The sequence below is a fragment of the Mastomys coucha genome, unplaced genomic scaffold (assembly GCF_008632895.1).
Source record: "Mastomys coucha isolate ucsf_1 unplaced genomic scaffold, UCSF_Mcou_1 pScaffold8, whole genome shotgun sequence".
NCBI classification, from domain to species: domain Eukaryota; kingdom Metazoa; phylum Chordata; class Mammalia; order Rodentia; family Muridae; genus Mastomys; species Mastomys coucha.
The window spans coordinates 59,164,328-59,174,172 of NW_022196914.1; the positions used below are offsets into that span (position 1 = coordinate 59,164,328).

The 9,845-nt window shown below is 47.3% G+C and overlaps 1 long non-coding RNA gene across 1 annotated transcript; it reads left to right on the plus strand.

Annotated features, from left to right (window-relative positions):
- Nucleotides 1-917: 917 nt before the first annotated feature.
- On the plus strand, nt 918-9,607 carry LOC116083604. The gene is made up of 3 exons (XR_004115794.1): nt 918-1,039; nt 7,965-8,371; nt 9,311-9,607. It is a non-coding gene; the product is annotated as an uncharacterized LOC116083604 (long non-coding RNA).
- The last annotated feature ends 238 nt before the right edge of the window (nt 9,608-9,845 follow it).

Consider the following 9,845-nt stretch of genomic DNA (forward strand, 5'->3'; position numbering starts at 1 on the left):
ATTCAAACCCAAACCCACGAAGTCTAGTTTCAGAATCTATGCTTTTAACCAACATAAAGAAAAGTCCCTCCGGGAGTTTCAGCCACTCCCACAGATCCAGCCCAGGGGACCCAGCAAGAGTCTGAGACATTGCTTCAAGGACATTGGCCACTCTAGACTTACCACACCCCTGCCAAGGTTGTCACTTAGCCCACGAGCCCTTCTTATAATCTGCATTCCACTGCTGTGGCTAAGGCTGCCTTTGGGTGCAGACCATGTCACAGAGCTTTCTTCACTGTCCGCCCCTTGCTGCAAATATCTGGCGATCTACTACTTAACAAATGAACGAAGCTGCAGGATCTTTTCCCCACTGTGAGTGTGAATTCATGCATGAACACATGCATGGGTTTGTCAATGGTGACAAGGCAGAAGTTATGCTAGCTGTAGTTTGCCTAACCTGAAAGCCCTTAAACTGGGCCTTATGGCTGGGGTGCACTCAGTCTAAACTGTAGATGCTACAGAGGAGCAGAGAGGGGCTGAGGGACTTGCCGTTGGAAGTGACCTTGGAGCACCCGGCACTGGGGAGGCTGGCTGAACTCTTCTGCTGCCTTAGGTAGGGTGGGAGACGGAGCTTATGGGCCTCACAAATCAAGCGGGGTTTACACAGAAAAATCACTGCTCTGTCCCCCACCGCCGGTTCTTAGGACAGGGGAAGCAAGAGCAAGACAGAAAGAACAGGACCCTCCTGGGACACATGAATTAAGTCTTAGGTAGCAGGAATTTCTGAGCAGCCCTTTCCCAGGGTACATCACAGCGGAGGAGGCTTTCCACCACGGGAGGCCTGTAAAGGGGTTGCTTTGTATTACCCAGAATTCACCTGGTGGGGCTGTCTTGGCTGTCCTCTCCAAGTGGGTTCCAACGCTGTTCTGTCACAGAGGCGGACTGACCCTCAACAGCGTGCTGAGGACACACAGGTTCTTACGGAGCCACCAGCCACTGGGCTGGCCACAGCCGTGCCCACCCCCATCCCATGGAAATAGAATGCAGTGATTTATGCCAGGTTAGGAGGAAAACCCGGCTGCTTCCAGTTAGTCTACTGCCATGTGCCTCCTGTTGGGGGCCAGCCGGTGAGATACCGGTGTGGGCTGAGATTTTTACGTTGATTTGGGAAGGTTCCCACCCCTCTGGATGTCGTAACTGCTCTGGTATTTAAAGTTGAAATCCCTTGATTCGGGTCAACTATTTTGTACAGAGCAAAGCTGATGACAGTCTGTGGGGAGTGACTAGGAGGAACACTGAAGTGGTGTGACAGCTCTTGAACAAAGCCATCAGCGTTTGCCCAGTTGCCACCGGTCATCTGCAGGCTCAGCTTAGACACTTCCCTCTATTGGAAATTTCCCCTTGGAAATCCATAACCCGCTGGACCCTCTCGAAAGCCTGAGGAATAGCAAGGGTTTGTGTTGCTGAAGGTGGATTTAATTTGGGGATTTCGTCACAAATAATTCATAGCCAAAGCTGGTGATCCCCTCCAGGAACCAAGTCTGCAGATACCATTTGGGATTTGAAACCAAAAAGCACAGTCACCAAGTAATGTATCTAATTTTCCTCCTGTTGCCAGTTCTGGGGCTCTCTAGAAAGAAAAATAGAGACAATTCAGACGGTTGACACTTTCCAACATTTTTATACCACTCTTAAAGGACGAGAATTTTTAAAAACTAGCCTTTCTACGTAAAAACCATGTGCATTTATGTTAAAAATTCCTTTCCCTCTTAAATAACCTGTGAGGTTGTGTGTGTGTGTGTGGGGGGTTAAGCTTATTAACCGGCGCTGTTTTCTTGTATTAATCATAGGCCATTAATTTATTTCAATAGTCCTACCACTGTGCCTGTGTTTTCCCTGGCTGCAGTCCAGTTCCTGAATGTACTGCCGAGCAAGGAGCAGGCAGTTTATCATAACACAGAGCTGAGATTATTGTTGAGAGAAGCCGGAGGGGGTTACAAGCGCGCTGCCTGCCAGGACTGGAATTCATTCTGCCTTTCCTTGCTCCCAGCGCTGTCTTCCTAGGGAGGTCTCCTGTCATGAGGTCATTCCACTGTGATTGGCTGAGCTCTAAACCTTGCCTGGCATTAGACATAGCATTTGAGGAGGGTTAAAGAGGAGAATACCGTTGCCGGTTACCGTGCACAGATGATCTTAAATACATCAACCTGCAACTTGGGATAATTAGGAATGGGACCCAACACAAACTTTTAAAGCAGCCTGAAATGGTATCAGATATTTGTTGCTATGTATTAATTTTTGATTGTATGGTTCTCGGGTGCAAACCCAGGTAAACAGCAATGTGTTGGCCTAGTCCTACAGCGTCAACAGGTTGGGCATCTCTGTGAGGGAGGGAGAGGCAAGAACCAGGAAAGAGGTAAACAGACAGCTGTGTGAGTCATAAAAAGCCTGCAAAGCCAGAGGTAAAAATAGAAAAAGGTGCCCCCAATGAGTCGTGTTTGAGAAAAGGCCCTCAGAGAAGGATGTTGGGAGGGCGGCTGGGGCCCATACTGGTAAAGAGTCGCCAGCTGCCCTTGAATCATTTTCCTTGCTGCTGAGTTCTCAGCCAGGCCCCCAGAGCTGGGTGAGTTCTGTGTATGGGATTACAGTACTGGGTGAGGCATTAATCACAGACATGAAACAGCCTTGTTCTTGGCTTCTGGGTATATGGTGGGGGCCTGTGGGGCAGGCCCCTCGCGGTATGAACAGGAAATCATACTGGGGGGAAACTTGAAGCCAGTCATTTCTCACAAGAGCAAAGCTGTTACCTGCATCTAGAGATTACAGGGGAATTTATTAGGTTACACAGGAAGAGAATCCCCTCTGTGTGGCAGGCAGGGAGAAGACCAATCTTATGGGCTAGGTGGCTTCTTTGGTTCCACGAGGGCTGTGACCACCAGGAAGGGTCTTATTTCAGGTAGCTCAACCCCCACCCCAGCCTTTGACTACTCCTGGGTTTAGTCGAGTCTAGGTCAGAAACTAGTTTGGGTAACATTTCTGTTGACATTGGATCTCTCTCAGTCCAGGGTGGTTAGCTTATACAGAAAATCCACTTCACATCCCAACCAGCAGGTCTGGGTCAGGACCTTGGTTCTGCCAAAAGCCCTTCCTTCCCTAGCCCTCTTCTGGAATGTTCCACACCCTCAGCCAGGCTGCATTCTCTCCCAGTCTGACCACTTGGCTCTAGAGCCTTCCACTCACTATTGTGGAGTAACTGTCACTGTTGGCTATGGTGGCCATCTCTGCTGTCTGAGGGAGCTCCGATGGCCTGTTTTCAGATTTCATCAAGGCCGCCCCTGTGTCTTAGCACCAACGGGTCTGCAGAACCTTTTTAAGCCTTTTGCTTTGGAGTTTCTAACCAGAGAAGCAAGAAAACAGCCTGGGGGTGACCTCTTGAAGTATCTAGAGGAGTCAGGTGCCCCGTATTCTAGGGACTTTGGACTTGAATTGTTCTTAGCCTATGAAAGTCTCTACAGACATAAAGGGGTCATATCAGCCTAGGCCTGGACACAGAGCCTGGGACTGGAGAAAATGGCAGCAGGGAGGGGTGGGGGAAAGGGCTGCTGTGTAACTAACTCATCTGTGTTCTCCCTGCAATGTCCTTTCACTACAGCAGGTGGTTCACACCCTTCCTCTATTGATAGGAAAGTTAAATTGTGTCCTATCTTTTCTTTTCCTTTCATGACAGGTTTTCTCTTATAGCCCTGGCTATCCTGGTACTCACTCTGTAGACCATGCTGGCCTTGAACTCAGAAATCCACCTGCCTCTGCCTCCCAAGTGCTGGGATTAAAGGTCACCACTGCCCGGCTGTGTCCTCTCACTTTAAATGAAAGTTCTTTGGTTTTATTCTGTTTCATCTACATCCCTTCATACCACACCTGGCATATGGCTGCCTCACAACCAAAGCTTGCTGAATGAATGAACAAATGGATGAGCGAACGAATGAATGTAGGACAAGAGGAATCTGTAAAGAAGGAAATGTTGAAAATCATGGGAACAGCTTCTACAGGCTCTCAGCCCTTAGCGATGAAAGGGTTAGTTTGTCAATTGAATCAGCATTTTTTTTTAAATTAAGTTTTTGTTTATGGGTGTGTGTAAATGTTTGTGAGGGAGTCCTGGACAGCCAGAAGAGGGTGTTATAGCCCTAGAAGCTGAAGTTATTGGTGGTTTAGAACTCCCTGAAGTAGGTGCCAGGAGCCAAATGCTGAGCCATTTCTCCAGCCCTATTTATCATGGATTTTAAATCCTTAGCTATGCTACCCCTGAGTGTTACCATCCCACTTACAGATCCTCTTTGTATATCCTCTGATACATCTGTTCTCTGTCTCCTCCCATTTCCCAGTAATGGGATCAGACAGCACATCCAGCCTTGGAAGCTCTTGTTCTCTCTTAACGGGATATTCCATATTTCTGTCTCCAGTGTCAATAGATACCATTTGTGTTTAAACCTAGGTGAGAGTAAATGCCATGAGTGGGCCCAGGATTACCACCCAGTGGAGCATGGGAGACCCTGGGGACATCTGCATTTCAGGGACAGAAGGAAAAGGGAATCCACCAGATACAGGAAGGAAACTAGAAAGATGGGAGGCAGACTTGAAACCAGAATGGCACAGGAGGAAGGAAGGAAGGAAAAGCTGCTGCAGGAGGAAGCAGTGGCTGGCTGGCTAAAACATCCAAGGATTGAGGACTCAGGCAGCATGAGACCCAGCAGGAGGGAGCGCTCTTTGAGCTTTTCCTCCGACTACTAAATAAAGAGATGCTACAAGATGATGAATCAAACTTTGTGTTTTGAAAGAGTATGAGTTAGGATTGCATTTAGCTACATTTGCTGGAAGCCCAAACCCTAAGTCACAACCAAAAAGGTTTTATTTATCATTTTTGTTTTCAGTCTCTTGTGACCCAAGCTAGCCTTGAACTTACTATGTGGTGAACTCCTGACCCTTCTGCCTCTACTTACCAAATGCTGAGATTACACCACCCAGCTCAGCTGCCAGGAGGCTTTTACTTTGCTCAGTTGAAAAGAAATTTCAAGACAGGTAGAAGTTATTTATCTAGTCAAGGGGGGCAGCAAGGACACACATTTCTTTGCACACTTATTCTACCATGATCAATGAAGGAATGCCTCTTCCGGTTTGGTTATGATTTGTTTGAGACAAGGTCTCTTTACTATGCAGATGTGGGTGTCCTAGAAGTTGCTCTGTAGACCAGGCTGGCCTCTAACGCAGAGATCCATATACCTCTGCCTTCTGAATACTGGGATTAAAGGCATGCACCACTACAACTGGCCTCCTCGGGGATTTAAGATAGTTGTTCTTCTAACTATCATACCTACAGTCCAAGAAAAAGACAGATTTTTAAAAAAAAATGTACAAATTTCCCACATTACCTGAGTCCGCCTATTTGCATGAGGCTCCACTCCACAGACTGCACTGGATGGTATGGTTGTTCCTAAGGGAAGAAGAGTCTGGGAATGGGCAGAGATCACTTCTTCTGGCAAGGAGATAGTGGGGACAGATACTGGGGAAGCAACAGGCAACATCCTCTTAACAGGCTGACCATGTAAGAAGAGTTTGGCCTGAATACTAGCAGCATGTGGCCTTCTTAGGTTAATAATATTTTCTGACAAGAAAGAACGAATGATATTTAAGTAATTCATTTGATCCCACTGCAAGTAGGAAGTAAAGAATAAATCACAATCACTCCCGGGCTAGTTTTCCTGGTAAAGTCCAGTTCCCGGTACTGGTGTCAGCTAAGCCTCTGTGTTCTGGTCCTTCTCTTCCCTGACAATCCTCTTATGTTTTGTTATACTATTATTAAATGCCACCTTGCAAAAGATAATTGGAAAAATCCAAGCTCAGCAAGCTGCTGAGAGACTAGGCTAAATCAGGTGAGCCACTTGGAGCCTGGGGGACTGAATTTCTCACTCCTGATGACAGACATGTTTGCACCTATTTAATCTCCACACTTGCATAGTCCCTGGCAGATTTAGCTGGGACAGAGGGAGAAGCCTCATCAACAGTATAGCATGGGTCTCCAGAGTAGCTATGCTGCAGGGAATGTCTATGCCCACTTCTAAGGTAAAAAGAGAACTTGAGGTAGGTAGGGAAAGGTTTCCTTCATCAGAGGTTAATTTGGTTTATGTAGCTCCATTTCTCCCAGAAACCTCTGTGCCTGCCAGACTGCCTCCAAGAGCTCTGCTCTTCAAATAGTTTGCTACTCAAAGCAGTGACAGGGTCTGCGAGGTAACCCGAGTTTTATTATTAATTTTTGCATTGAGATGGGATGTCACAACGTAGTCCAAGCTGACCAAAAACTCCTGAGTCCCCCTGCCTTAACTTCCCCAGGGCTGGGATTACCAGTGTGTACCAACCAGTGCAGCCTGCACCAGATAAGGCCAGCTGTAGATGCCAAAATAGATAGACGGCTTCTGCAGCCACATAGTCTCTCTGCCCTGTTGCCCTCCCCCGCCCCAATCCCAGAAGAATCCCTTTGTTAGCTACACATGAGCACATGCCACAAATAGTTCATCTAAATGAGCAACTGTTTTAGTCAGGAGTAGACCCGACTAAAGAGAAGCTAAGTGAAGCCGCACGTGAGTGCCAAGCCTTGGCTGCAGAAAGGAAAGCCAGATTATTTCCAGGGATCAGTGATGGACACGAACCAAGATGAGGCCAAGTGGCCTCGAGCTCTTTGCTATTGCCCAGTGCTCTCTGTCTGGCATCCTTCCGCTGAGCATGGGAGATGATGGCTCTGGGGAAATTCCAGTCTGCAACTCATTGAAGCAGGATAAACAGAACTCCTGCTCCAGAAGGCTCTATCCTGAACAAGAGGCTCTTGGAATCTTCCTGGAGGTCTTGATGTCCACATAAACTATAAACAATGGGGTTGGGAGATGCGTGGCCCAGCAGGATGTGACCCTCAAGGTCAAAGGACAGGCATAAGGGACATCATCTTAGACTTTCATCCATAAAGTGACTTTGGACAGCTCTGAGGAGCAACAAAGATTTTGTTAAGTGGCCCCCAAAAGCTGTGATGCAAATGTCTTTGTCTTTTTAAAAATACAGTGCATAAAGAAACAAGAGATGTAATCAAATACATCATGTGCCACATTTTACCGTGTAAACCCTGCATGCATAGCTTGGAATAAGCTGTCTGCTTAAGATGGCAAGGAAAGCTACCTTAACAGCAATAAAAACCCGTCTTAACCACGTGTAACACATTATCCAAATGAGGAGGTTTCCCATCATTGCACAACCAGGAATTCCAGAAGCCCACTGGACACAGAAGCAAGCCTGGCCACTTGCATCTGTCTGTCCCACTTTGGGAAGTTATTAAAATGCCTTATTAGAGTTATTGGCTAGCCTGCAATTTTAACTTCACCCTGACTTCAAAAGTTATTAATAACAATAAGCTGCAGTTTGTCTAATTGGGAGTATGTCACCTAACATGGTTTATATTACACAAATATTTGAAAGGCATCAGGGCAGAGGTGACAAAGGGACCTCAGCTGTAATTCAGGTTCCTGGTTAAGCATTTGCTGTGAGTCAGGAATCGACAAGACTGGAATTCCACAGGGGCACTGCAGGGCAGCAGCGGGCTCAGGAGGTTTGATGGGATGAGACAGTCACTTACCTCACGAGTATCTAGTAGCCAGTCAGTACTCATTAACTTGAAAAGCCAAGCACTGGGAGGCTTGTAGATCTGTTCTAGACTACCATGAAGCCAGAAGCCTATAAAGGAATAGGGCAAAGAAGCCACCATTCCAGCTGCCAGTGAACAGAACAGACTAGTTGTAGTAACGTGTTTATATGGGAAGTCAGATACTGTGCAAGAAATGAACAGATCCTTAGCTCTCAGCTAGTGAAGCTCAGTCCTTAATCCTTGCTGCTGACTTCAGAACTTGTTTTTTCATTTGTTTGTTTGTTTGTTTCCTTTTTATGCCCAGGGACAGAGCTTGGAACCCTTGCTGCAGCCATTTCTTACCTGGAACATGTACTCAGGGATACAATTATTTCTGCGACACAGATTGAAGTTGCCTTTTTAGTTTAAAATGCATACCATCAAGGTGAACGTAAGAACTGGACGGATTCTGATATTCCCTCATCACCTACAGTGAAGATGTTGGATCCCTTGCTCATGCAAAGATTGTGACAGTCTCCCTTCCGCACCCATCATATACGGTGGAGATGGCGCTTCTCATGCTGTGTCACTGTGTCAGAATGACCTGGAGAAGCTATTAAAATAGGGACCCAGTGCCCAGATATCAGCAATCCTGATTCTCCAGGGTTAGCAGAGGACAGAGGTTGTTCATTTAAGAAGGTCTCAGGTGAAACTAGCTCTACTGAACGAACAGTAAGTAAGTGCCAACATAAATTCTACATGACACGTGACGCATCTGCCTCACAGAAGAGACTGCAGAAGGCTGCAGTAAGGGCTCAGGGTGTCACGTGAAATGTCCTCCTCCATCATAAGCTGGTGGCAGGGTCTGGATCCACAGAGGCTGTGTGCCAGTCTTAGTCCTGGCTTCTAAACAGAGAACAACTGCAGGGAAATGGTGAAAGTAGGGCAAGAGCCAGTGCTTTGAAAATGAGCATGAGACATGAAGAGTGAAGTAATTGGAAGAATAGGCCGTGAGACTGTGGCTGTCCTAGAGAGCACTGTCCTAGGGAGCACTGTCCCAGAGAGCACTGTCCCTGGGAGCACTGTCCTAGGGAGCATTGTCCCAGGAGGCACTGTCCCTGGGAGCACTGTCCTAGAGAGGGCACTGTCCCTGGGAGCACTGTCCTAGGGAGCACTGTCCCTGGGAGTACTGTCCTAGAGAGGGCACTGTCCCTGGGAGCACTGTCCTAGGGAGTACTGTCCTAGAGAAGGCACTGTCCCAGGGAGCACTGTCCTAGAGAGGGCACTGTCCCTGGGAGCACTGTCCTAGAGAGGGCACTGTCCCTGGGAGCACTGTCCTAGGGAGCACTGTCCTAGAGAGGGCACTGTCCCTGGGAGCACTGTCCTAGAGAGGGCACTGTCCCAGGGAGCACTGTCCTAGAGAGGGCACTGTCCCTGGGAGCACTGTCCTAGAGAGGGCACTGTCCCTGGGAGCACTGTCCTAGAGAGGGCACTGTCCCTGGGAGCAATGTCCTACGGAGCAATGTCCTACAGAGACTGTCCCAGAGAGCATTAGGAGGTACTCCCTAGAACACTTCATTGTGGGGAAGGGTAGCCCTTCAGAACCAGGACCACTTGTGCAGTCACAGAGCACTTACTCTATTTTCTCTGCCCTGCTCCCATTCTGCTCAGGACGAGCCCCTTTCTATGGCCAAGACAACCGGAATATTTCCTTGCCCATCCCTGGTTTAAAAAGCCAAGATCTCCTGGGCAGCCTGCCATTCTTTGCTGTGATGACTATGAAGAAGCAGCCCATGCAACTGTTCGATACCTATCCCTGTCACTTTCAAGTCTGCTGTTCAAATCCTGCAATAGACCAGTGGAAAAGACACAGTCAGATGTCCTACAGTGTGGTGTGTTGTGGCTTCAATGGGGAAAACCACATGACTCTTCCTATAAACTGATTAAAATGTTTTCTTTCTTTCATAATTTACTCACGAGCATTAATTAAAGCATCAAAGTATATGTATTTGGACCTATAAAAATCATAATGAGCCAAAGCAAAAGGAACCGCCATTGAGCCTTTGCATCTTGGGGAACGCATTTTTAAGTGTCAGTATTGGAGTAAATTTGGACAGTATTTTTCTTCAGGGAAGTTACACTCCAAAAAGAGAAACAAAAACACAGGCATAAACCAAATCCCACTTAAGAATTTCCTATGGCAAGA